The sequence below is a fragment of the Archocentrus centrarchus genome, chromosome 8 (assembly GCF_007364275.1).
Source record: "Archocentrus centrarchus isolate MPI-CPG fArcCen1 chromosome 8, fArcCen1, whole genome shotgun sequence".
Taxonomy (NCBI): domain Eukaryota; kingdom Metazoa; phylum Chordata; class Actinopteri; order Cichliformes; family Cichlidae; genus Archocentrus; species Archocentrus centrarchus.
The window spans coordinates 918,318-931,253 of NC_044353.1; the positions used below are offsets into that span (position 1 = coordinate 918,318).

Consider the following 12,936-nt stretch of genomic DNA (forward strand, 5'->3'; position numbering starts at 1 on the left):
GTGGATGTGATATGACGTTAATCAGGTTGCTCCTGGACTGATAAACCTGTGAAGGACGCGAACAGAGGTGAAACTGTTCATGTCTCCTGTGAAACTGACAGGTGAGACTCACCTGTGTGGTTTGGAAGGATCACTGACTATTAAAAAAAAGCAACCCTGTAAAAAACTACACTCATATGGTGAAACCTGTCTGCAGTGGATCGGGTCTCCTTCATGCCTCATGGATTTCTTATTGATTCTTATTGATCCCCATGTTCATAGGTACAGATGCAGTGGAGTTGGATCTCTAATGGTTCCAAAACATGATTCCAGTGAGGACAGAGGATGATGACACCAACAGAGCTGCCGGGAACGCTGGAGGAGCTGGGAGATAGCTGGAACATTTGAAGAAGATGAAGAGGAATGATCTGATGGAGAGTTTGTCAAGCATGGACTCAGGAGCTGAAGGTGAGTCACAGAAACACAGCAAAGCAACATGATGCACTAACAAGAGAATAATATGAATAACATATTAACCCCAACACCATAATCCCAACTCTCTTCACCCGAGTGTCCAGAACATACGGCTGCAGATCTGATGATACCATTAAAAGAATCGACCTGTGACCTCGGGTGTCCTGGTGCCACGTGCACTTACGGGCATGCTTATATTTGAACGCGGTGTTCGTTATGGACAAACTGTGGTTGGCACAGAAACAGTAACACAACACCACTCAAGTTCTGACTATTGCTGCCCACTTAGTTGTTGATGTCTCCCAGTAGGCGTGCATAAATTGAGCACCCTCCAGCACCCCACCCAGTGGTTCCAAGAAGACTAGGTACACTGAACTGATGCTTGGCTCATGAGCACAAAAGGCAGTCAGGACCTGTTCCCTGGCCTGAAGGTGCAGGGAAAACAATTCAATCTCAATGCAATTATATTCATACAGCACCAACTCACAACAACAGTCCTTGTAAGGTGCTTTTTAATGGAAGGTGGAGACCCACAATATTAGAGGAAAACCTTGAAACAATCAGATGACCCCTATGAGCAAACACTCAGTGACTGTGGGAAGGAAAAACTCCCTTCAAACAGGAAGAAACCTCTAAAAGAACCAGGCTCAGGGTCGGACATTATTATAGGCTGTTATTGTGAGTTTGTGCTATATAAAGTTTAATTGATTTGAACCTGCTGTGATAGGTTAGGATGAGGGGAAAGAAGAGAGATGGGACAAAAGACACACTATAGGGGAAAGAGCTAGAGTTTAGAAAGTGAAAAGAAATGCTCACTCCACCATGGGAAGTCCCCCGGTTTTAATAGCCAAAGACCAAAGTGTCAGGACCTCCATCCTCCACTGCTCCAACGCCTACGACACCTCCTGGAGGTATTGAACTGATATGTCCCCGGCATAGGAGGAGCCAGGGCACAACAACTCCCCACTCCAACAACTCCAACCACTCCCAAGAAAAGCCAGCAACACCGAAAATCTGAAGATGCAAAGCAGCAGTTTGTTGTCTTCAAAGGAGAGAAATGCCAGAACAACAAAGACAGGGTTCTACTGGTCTCTAATCGAAGCCAATCAAAAACAGGAGAGAGCTGGTCTAACAACACAAAGGCTTCTCACTCCTACAACCTGCTGCAGTGCTCAGTATTTACAGTGGTAATGGTTTCTCTATCTACAATGCTATTTACAACTACTTGCACACTAACACTAAACACGATCCACACACAGATTTCAGGGTCTACAGGCCTGACTCCAGTGGGCTTTTTGGCTTCTTCCCGACTCAGAGTGGTAGTCTCTCACTGACCGCCTGAATTATCTGGTTTTTACTGGGCTTTAACTGTGGCTCATGTATTTGGGGCTTCCCTTCTGCTAACTCTTACACTGTATGGAAACAATACTAAAACTCAGACAAAGTTCTATCAGAGTTCAACATTTATCAAAGGGAATTATACAATTAAAAATGTTGGTGCTTCATGACGTTTCATGGGTACGTCTTTGTTTACAGATCTGAGATGTGCGCCAGCAGCTCAGCCTCCACAATCGGACACATCGTACCAGGTCACACTGCAGTCTGACCTCCAGAACATCTTCAGGTGTGCTAAGGAGGCGGGACTCGAGAACCAGAATGAGGAACCTTTGTGTGACATAAGCCCAGAGCTGTTTATCACAGAGAGATGTGACATACAATCCAAGTCACAGCATGAGGCCAGGATGTCTGAGACCGCGTCACAGAGGGTGGTCAAACTCAGCGACATCTTCCAACAGCTTTCCAGAAAGGACCCTGTGAAGACCGTGCTGACCAGCGGGATTGCAGGAACTGGCAAATCATCTCTTGTTAAGAGGTTTTTATTGGAGTGGGCTGAAAAAAGAACCAATCAAGACTTCCATCTGATTTTCCCCTTTGACTGTCGGCAGCTGTATTTATGGAGAGGAGAAAGATTTAGCTTGGCAGAGCTCATTCATACGTGTATCCCAGCTTTTTCAGCCAGCGGTATCAAAGAAGACACTCTAAATGATGTTTTCACCAGTCTGCACAACTCAAGAGACAAAAATGAAATCAGACTTCTTTTTGTGTTTGAAGGACTGGATCAAAGTCTCCTTCAGCTGGACTTTACAGGAAAAACAGAGACACCTGTTGATGTGGCAGCACCAACCAGAATAGAAGTGCTGTTGACAAACCTCATCAGAGGGAACCTGCTTCCCTCTGCTCACCTCTGGATAACCACACGACCTGCAGCAGCCAATCAGATCCCTCCTCAGTATGTTGGCAGGGTGACAGAGGTCAGAGGGTTCACTGACCCACAGAAGGAGGAGTACTTCAGGAAGAGAATCCAAGATGAGGAGCAGGCCAGCAGGATCATCTCCCACATCAACGCATCCCAAAGCCTCCACATCATGTGCCACATCCCAGTCTTCTGCTGGATCACTGCTACAGTTCTGGAGGATGTGCTGAAAACCAGGAAGGGAGGAGAGCTGCCCAAGACCCTGACTGAGATGTATGTTCACTTCCTGGTGGTTCAGATTAACCACACAAAGCAGAAGTATGTTCCAGAAAAGTGCGTTCAGTTCATCAAGTCTCTGGCTAAGCTAGCTTTTCAACAGCTGCTGAGAGGAAACACAGTCTTCACTGAGGAGGACCTGAGCAGCAGCGGCGTCAATATCAAAGACGCGTCAACGTATTCGGGGCTGTTCACACTGATCTTCAAGCAGGTTTGTGGCCAGAGGAAGGGCCAAGACCAGAAAAAGGTCTTCATCTTCAGTCACCAGTGCATTCAAGAGTTTCTAGCTGCCATCTATGTGAGCATATCACTGCTTAGCTATAACAGAAATGTGATGCATGTCCCCCGAGTGACCATGCAGAGTGTGCTCATGTGTTTCAGCAAATCTTCTACATCTTCTACAGCTCTAAGTGTCCAAAGAACTGCAGTGAAGATGGCATTAAAGAGTCCAAATGGACACCTGAATTTGTTTGCCCGCTTTGTCCTTGGTCTGTCACTGCAGACCAATCAGACTCTCCTACAAGACCTGCTGACACAAACAGGAAGTGGCTCACATACCAAACAGAAAGCAATCCGGTACATCAAGAAGAGGATCAGGAAGAATCCCTCTCCAGAAAGATGCATCTTTCTGTTCCACTGTCTCAATGAACTGAATGATCGTTGTCTGGTGGAGGAGATCCAACGATACCTGAGTTCAGGAAGTATCTCCACAGGTGAACTGCCTCCCACTCAGTGGTCAGATCTGGTCTTCATCTTACTGTCATCAGGAGAAAATCTGGATGTGTTTGACCTGCAGAAATACTCTCCTTCAGAGGAGGCTCTGCTGAGGCTGCTGCCAGTGGTCAGAACTTCTACAAAACTTCTGTAAGTCCACAGAGAAGCGCTCCATCCACAAATCCAGAGACTGTTACTCCTTACACACTGACTGGCTCACCATACAGAGTACAGTTTACATTTTAATCACAGTAGGACATACAACACACTACTGGACCCAGTCAGTATTTAAGTATGATAACTAAAGAGGTTTTCTCTTTGAAATGCTGAGTTAGTGAAGTTACTGAGCTGCAGACTTTTTCACCTCTGTATGAGGTCCTACCTGTGAATCCAGAGCATGTCGTTTTCATAGCTAGCTGAAGGATCACTGAGTATTCTGTTACATAGTGTCATAAAATGATTGCAGCAGCTCACCCACTGTGCATTGTACTGTGTATAACTGTGCATGTGACAAATAAACACTATCTTATCTTAAAGTGCAAGAATTGCCACTATTGTGGTACAGCTGTTTCTGGAAGAAACCATTTTCCTCTTCCAGGTTTTACGGCTGTTATTTAAAGTAAAAATAATTTCACATTTCTTTAGAGTATAAACGTATTTGTAGATGATGGTCTTCCCATAGCAACCTTCCAGATCTGCTGGAGGTTTCTTCCTGTTAAAGGGAGTTTTTCCTTTCCACTGTCACCAAGTGCTGCTCATAGGGGGTCGTTTGGACTGTTGGGTTTTCTCTGTATTACTGTAGGGTCTTTACCTTATATATAAATAAAGTTGAATTGAATTGAATTTTTGACATGAGGCAAATGTGTTAATAAAAGTACATAAACATTAAAATATTCTACTTTCTAAGAAGAACTAGTGAATGTTTCTCAGTAATTTACAGGAGTTGGTTTGTGTACCCACAGCAGTGTATTCAGTTTTTAAAGATGCACATCTGGTTCCTCCCAGTCAGACTAATTTAAAAGGCAACAGGGGGAGTTATGGCAGCAATGCAGGAATTACGTGTTTAAGGTTCGTCTCCTTCGTTATAGGCTGAGTGGCTGTAAACTGTCATGGAGAAGCTGTGAAGCTCTGTCTGCAGTTCTCAGCTCTCAGTCCTCCAGAGTGAGAGAGCTGGATATGAGCAACAACGACCTTCAGGATTCAGGAGTGAAGCTGCTGTGCGCTGGATTGGAGAGTTCGTGCTGTAGGCTGGAGATTCTCAGGTCAGTCCATCCATTATTTTCTTCTGCTTATCCTTTTCAGGATCGTGGGGGGGCTGCAGGTGTACCCTGAGAGGCAGCGTACACCTGGACAGGTCGCCAGAGTCATTATCAGTAAAGATAAATAAAATATGGCACGGTCTTCTTTTTCAATAATGATTTTTTTTCCCTTCAGTTTGAATGTTGACGTTAATTCATGATGATCATGTAGGTTGTCAGGCTGCATGGTCACTGAAGAAGGCTGTGCTTCTCTGGCCTCAGCTCTGACCTCCAACCCCTCACATCTGAGAGAGCTGGACCTGAGCTACAACCATCTAGGTGAGGCAGGAGAGGCTCTGCTCTCTGTTGGGTTGGCTGATCCACACTGGAGACTGGATACTCTCAGGTATAGTGTGACACACCTGCTGGGATGTAATCTTCACATAGTCAAGTCAAGTCAAGTTTATTTATAAAGCACATTTAAAACAACGACGTTGACCAAAGTGCTGTACAAGATCTGTAACCCCAAGGACTATACTAAATAAAAATAAAAATATATAAATAAATAAATAAAATAATAAAATAAAAATAAATAAATAAAAACATTAAGAACAATAAATAACATAAGAAAATTAAAAATTAAAACGTTTAAACAAGTACCATAAAATACCATAAAACAATCATCTAAAAGGAGGTAGCACTGCAGCCAAATGCCAAGGAAAAGAAATGTGTTTTTAATAGAGATTTAAATGTGTGTATCGTCTGAGCTGTGCGGATATGGAGAGGTAGATCGTTCCATAGCTTTGGTGCTGCTGCTGCAAAAGCTCGATCACCTCTCTGTTTTAGTCTGGTTTAGGCCTCTGTAAGAGCAGCTGGTTCGATGACCTCAGAGCTCTTACAGGGGTGTGACAGTGAAGCAGCTCAGACAGATACAAAGGTGCCAGTCCGTTTAAGGCTTTAAAAGTAAGCAATAAAATCTTAAAATCGATTCTAAAACGGACAGGGAGCCAGTGAAGGGATGACAGGACTGGGGTAATGTGTTCATGCTTTTTTAAACCGGTTAAGAGACGAGCTGCCGCATTCTGGACTACCTGCAGGTGGCGCACAGATGATTGATCTATGCCAAAGTACAGAGAATTACAGTAGTCCAGGCGGGAAGTAATAAAAGCATGAATAACTTTTTCCAGGTCCTGCTGTGGGAGATAAGGTTTTACCTTGGCAATGACTCTGAGTTGGTAAAAACTGATTTTGGTAACAGCACTTACTTGCTTCTCCATTTTAAAACTACTATCTAAAATGACACCCAGATTTTTCACAGCATCACGACAGTGAGGAGCCAAATGACTCGGAGTGCCAGAGGAGTAGCTTGAGGGGTCAAATTTACCAAAGCATATGACCTCGGTTTTGCTTTCATTAAGATTTAGGAAATTGTTTCTCATCCAGGACTTGATGTCACTTAGACAGTTCAGCAGGGGTTCCCATGGATCTCTGCTGTTCAGTTTGATGGGCATATACACCTGGATGTCGTCAGCAACATAGTTTTTCACATACCTGAGGGTCAGCTTCAGCTCTGCCTGCAGAAAGAGCGATCTACTTCAAACAGGTGAAATTAAAGAATGAGATGATACTCAGATTTGATCTTTTCTCATCAGTTATCAGCAAGCATGATAAATGCTCAAATCAGTGAATCTGACAAACAATACACACACACACACATACAGACACACACACACACACACACACACACACACACACACACACACATACAGAGCAATTCAGGGTAAATTTTCTTCAGTTACATGTATATTGTAACGATTGCCTAGCACATACATATTGTGATAGCATTATTTTGTGAGTTACTCTCATTCCCATGTCTAATCATTTCAAATGGTTCATGTGTGAAGCAGTTCGTAAGTGCACCAGTAAACGGCTGCTTTATCCTGCAGACTGGACCATGGTGGAGAGCAGAGGATGAAACCCGGCGTAAAGAAGTGTAAGTCTGGAACATTCTGACACGTCACAGAGAAACAGTCAAACTGTGTTCACTAAACTTTGCAGCACATTCAGTTCAGTTCAGTTCCATTATATTTATTCATGCATCCACCCATCCATGTATCCACCCATCCATGTATCCACCCATGCATGCATCCACCCATTCATGTATCCACCCATCCATGTATCCACACATCCATGCATCCACCCATCCATGCATCCACCCATCCATGCATCCACCCATCCATGCATCAACCCATGCATCCACCCATCCATGCATCCACCCATCCATGTATCCACCCATCCATGTATCCACCCATGCATGTATCCACCCATCCATGTATCCACCCATCCATGTATCCACTCATCCATGCATCCACCCATCCATGCATCCACCCATCCATGCATCCACCCATCCATGTATCCACTCATCCATGCATCCACTCATCCATGCATCCACCCATCCATGCATCAACCCATGCATCCACCCATCCATGTATCCACTCATCCATGCATCCACTCATCCATGCATCCACCCATCCATGCATCAACCCATGCATCCACCCATCCATGCATCCACCCATGCATGCATCCACCCATGCATGCATCCGATACCCATCCATGCATCCACCCATCCATGCATCCACCCATCCATGCATCAACCCATGCATCCACCCATCCATGCATCCACCCATGCATGCATCCACCCATGCATGCATCCGATACCCATCCATGCATCCACCCATCCATGCATCCACCCATCCATGCATCAACCCATGCATCCACCCATCCATGTATCCACTCATCCATGCATCCACCCATGCATCCACCCATCCATGCATCAATCCATGCATCCACCCATGCATACAGTGTATCAGAGCTCTTGATCTGAAGCTTGCTGTTTGCTCTCACTGCAGTATCACATCACTTCCTTTTCCTGTTACAGAGCACAGTGGTGTTTTGTGTAGCTGATTAATTATAAATCTCTAATTATAAACCCTCCTGTACTTTCCTGCTCTGGGTGTCACATGTTTAGTTACTCCTCGGCCTCCTTTAGCAGTAACAGTACTTGTAATAAATGTAGTCTGTTTGTAGCTCTGGAGGCCAGGCTTTCTGATTTAGAGACTCGGCTCCGCACCCTGGAAAATCCTGTATCTAGCCAGGCCCCCAGCAGATCCCGAGCAGCAGGGAAAACAGGCCGGCTGGGTGACGGTGAGGAGGAAGCGTAGTCCTAAGCAGAAGCCCCGGGTACACCACCAACCTGTTCACGTCTCTAACCGTTTTTTCCACTCGGCGACACACCCGCCGAGGAACAAACTCTGTTTATTGGCGACTGTTTTGAGAAACGTGAAGCTAGAGACACCGGCGACCATAGTCAAATGTCTTCCAGGGGCCAGAGCATTAATATTGTATCAGTGTGTAATTTAACTTATAGCATCCTCAACTGCACCACAGAGTAAAACCATTAAATGATTGCTAGAAATTACATGGACCAATCATAGAACATTTTACTCAGACAGCTTCTTGAGTTCTAAAAGTAATACACACATGCATAAACGTTTTCAACACAACTAAGCATCAGTATTGTCACTAGTCAGCAGTGGATGTACTACTCCAATAGCCAATAGAAAAATGCCATAACTCTGTTAATCTTGGCCTGATATTTTAATTAATTTTAATATCGTTAGTTAATTTTCAAGTTTTATAACGTAACCTGAAGCGCACCTCCAGAGAAACTCCCTGCATTTCTGGCTACTTCACCCAAGTTTGCACAAAGATGCAAAACTAGAGGGACAAACCTTAAAAACTGACCACAGCGGAGAGCAGGACCCCTTTCTGTTGGCCGGCACTGCCAGAAGGGAATTAACACACGCAACGCACCTGCACAGGTATAAACACCAGCGACAACATAGGTTACATCGTAGCTCTACAAAGACCCAGCACTGAAGTCTGAGTCAGGGGTAAGCTGGAGGAGGAGGAGGCCGGGGGAGCAGGGAGGTCTGGGCTGCACTGCTCAGGATGCCGTCCTGTCACAAAATGTGTTTGTATTGTTGAGATGTGTGCCATGATTTGTAGAGCAGCAATCATCATTCATAATGAGCCACACTTCTAAGTCACAAGTTTTTTGTCTTTTGGATGTTATTTTCTCATATTGCAGTAACACATTTTCATATATTTAACATCATTTTTTTTCTTTGTTGTTTTTAGTGTTTATCATGTGTGGTGCTGCACAGTTAAGGAGCATTTAAAGTGCAATTCATTAATGAAGAATGTGATTATTGGTTTCAGATGCCTTTGTTTAGACAATGTTTGACGTTGTCCATTAAACAGGCATAAAATTGAATTTGATATCTGAGTGTTTCTTAGTTTTAGACGTGTCAGTTAGTCTAATTGTTTTTCCTTGTTTAGTTGATTTTTAAATTAGTCATCAGGAACATCCCTAGTTATGCATAATTTTTTCTCTAATGTTAAAACTTTATTTGTAAAGAATCCATGAAGTCATTACTAGTTAAAGTGAAAGCAGCTGTGAGTCTTTGTCAGCCTGGCTGCAGAGCTGGGCCATTTGGTTTAGTAATTACACTGTAACTATAATCACAGTCGGGTCCACTGGTTCTTTTTCACAATGAAACTCTTTTTTATTAATATGCATGTGTACAGCAGCACTCTGGATTTTAAATGAACCAATCAAGATGTGAGTGAAGTGCAGATTTTCAGCTTTAATTCAACAAGTTCTTTAAAAGTATTGCAGGTGCTGAAAAAGACGACAGTAACATCGTGCATACTGATTAGCCTACTCATTGCAAAACAAAACAAACTAATAGTAAGTGCTCCTGCTCTTCATCAGACAGTAACACACAGCAGCAGCATCTAAATCTGCTGTGCACTATGTGCCACTGCTCACATGTCCTGAGTTGTCACAGTATGAAGGATCAACATGAAGAGTCAGGAGTGCACATTCAGATGTGTAATGTGATTTGTTGTGTCTCTGTCAGATGCCTGTGAACTGCAGATAGACCCAAACACAGTAAGCAGAGCCCTCAAACTGTCCCACAACAACAAGAAGGTGACAGCATCAGACTGTCAGGAGTATCCGAATCACCCAGACAGATTCGACTGCTGGCCTCAGCTTCTGTGCAGAAATGAACTGACTGGTCGCTGTTACTGGGAGGTGGAGTGGAGGGGACTGGTGGACATATGCGTGAGTTACAGAGGAATCAAGAGGAAAGGAAACAGCCCTCGAAGCAGGTTTGGAGGAAACGATCAGTCCTGGAGTCTGAGCTGCTTTCTCGACCGCTACGCTGTCTGCCATAACAACAAAGGGAAAGAGATGTACTTCTCTTCCTCACCCTCACCCTCCTTCTCTAAGAGATTAGCAGTGTATGTAGACTATCCTGCAGGCATCGTGTCCTTCTACAGAGTCTCCTGCAACACACTGATCCACCTCCACACCTTCAACACCACCTTCACTGAGCCTTTGTACGCCGGCTTCGGCTGTGACTCCAGGCTGGGGTTTAACCTGATGTTTAACATCCAGTCCTCGGTGTCTCTGTGCGAGCTGTAGGGGGGGGGGGGGGGGTGAATCAGTGGAGTCTGTGTTATTGGCCTGTGGTCCATCCTTTAGTTTTAAATATAAGAATCAGAAAAAAAAGCTGAAACTTTTTTTAATGAAAGACAGAAAAGTGAATGTGGGGCAGAGGGTTTGTTTGTGTTACTAAAGCTGAGAGGTTCTCTGAACAGTTCTTTCAGGTCCAGCATCAATCAGGTGTTATTACTTCTGAATACAAGCAGAAAAGGTGGTTTTATGGACTTTTTACACTCATGTATTCCAATTTTTTCATACAATAAATTTAAAAACTGTTATTTCAGCTGCTGTTTGGTCTCACAGTCTTCAGTAAGGATCCATAGATTTCTTTCACCATGTACCAACCATGTTTTCAGACAGGTTAAGCTCCGCCCAGCAGGAAATGTTCTGACCAGGTTACAAACTACCAAACTTCAAGTTACCACAAAAAAACAGAAACTACTCATGACTGTGAGAAAATACTTTTGTCTTTATGAGAAGGTGGATGGACGGACGGACGGGTGGTTGATGGATGGATGGATGGATGGATGGATGGATGGATGGATGGATGGATGGATGGACGGACGGACGGACGGATGGATGGATGGATGGATGGATGGATGGATGGATGGATGGATGGATGGATGGATGGATGGATGGATGGATGATGGATGGATGGTTGATGGATGGATGGATGGTTGATGGATGGATGGATGGATGGATGGATGGATGGATGGATGGATGGATGGATTGACGGATGGATGGATGGATTGACGGATGGATGGATGGATGGATGGATAGTTGATGGATGGATGGATGGAGCAGCATGTGTGAGAACTCCTACAGAGGAGATGATCTCATGAATCTCATGAAGGCTGAAAGCAGAAAGTTGTGAACAGCTGAATATTAAAAACAGATTTTTGTGTTTCTTCAGAGCTGTGTTGATGTCTTGAGTTTTGTTCTACACCGTATAAATTTTGCTGACTCTGCTCAGATGAAATAAACTAAACCAGCATGCTCAGGCTCTGTAGCTCCTGGTCTTTCTATTCTCCATCCCATGTGTCTCCAACCTCCCTGAGCCTGGTTCTGATTGAGGTCTCTTCCTGTTAAAGGGAGTTCTTCCTCCCCATTGTCACCAGGTGCTGCTCATGGGGGATCACTGGCCTGTTGGTGCACTCTCTCTATAATGTTTCAGGGTCTTTACCTTTACCTGTGTGCAGTGGCCTGAGATAAGTGTTTTAATGCTGATACCCAAAATAAATTGCATTTTGATATCAACCTGCAGCTTGTTTTTTACACTATTCAGTGTATAAAAAACATGCAGACACCATGTTGGTGGGAGCTTCAGTAGCATTTGCTGTGATGATCACACACAAAAGAGAAGAAGGTAACAAGTATTATCCTGTAGACTGAGTTGAAAACAGTAACAACATATATTAAAGTATTCTCTGTCAGCAGATATATTTTCTCATCATACATGTCTTCATAAAGTTAAATTAAGAACATTTTAACTCATAACTGAACTTTAAAACTGGACTTGTTGCACAGGTATCATCCTATCACGGTACCACGCTGGGATTCACTGAGCTCCTGAGAGCGACCCATTCTTTCACTGATGTTTGTAGAAGTAGTCTGCATACCTAGGTGCTTTGGTTTTTTGACCTGAATCTTTCCTTTTTTGAGTAGACCTGTTAATACTGTGAGGGTCCATGGATCCCTGGACCGACCCACCCTCTCTCTGTTTGTGTGTTTGTATGTGGGTGTGTACACAGGCTCCGTGCTGAGGCGGGGTCAGAGGACTGCTCTCCACCCCTGTAATGTGGTCCCTGCTACGATTGTTGGCTATCACACTGATAGAGATGTGAGCAGCTAAGCGGTAACACAAAGCTGGGCTCCTTCTGCAAACCTTCACCCGCTCAGACTGTTGTGGCCTCGTGTTTTCTGTCCTCTCTCCAGCAGCAGCCTCGGAGCAGAGGAACAGAGGAACTCTGGTATTTAACCGCACCACCGTACTCAGATTAATAAACGCAGCTTAATACAGAATAAAGAAATCCAACTGCGCCTGTAACTTCCTGCATAAGAACAGGCAACCCAGCCTCACACTTCCGCACATATTCAGATGACTTATTTATTTATTTATTTATTTTATTGCATGTTTAATTTGATCTATTTTCTTGGTGTTCTGGCATCCAGTGTGGGCAGCAGAGTAAGAATTTCATTGTACAGGGAAACGATGTTTCTTTACTGTGCATATGACAATAAAGCATTGAAATCTTGAAATCTGTTTGCCTGCTTTTCTTGTCTTTGCAGTTAGAAAAAGCTACGTGCACCTTTCAAACACTTGTTGCTGAGATTAAATCCCACCACCAAGAAGACAACGAAACAGCGTCTCTCAGGTTTACAGTCTTTATTAGGTGTGGACTATGTAAATTAACACCATCTGATTT

The 12,936-nt window shown here is 44.0% G+C and overlaps 1 pseudogene; it reads left to right on the top strand.

Annotated features, from left to right (window-relative positions):
* Positions 1–324: 324 nt before the first annotated feature.
* On the top strand, positions 325–10,489 carry LOC115784867 (NACHT, LRR and PYD domains-containing protein 3-like; annotated as a pseudogene).
* Positions 10,490–12,936: the final 2,447 nt, after the last annotated feature.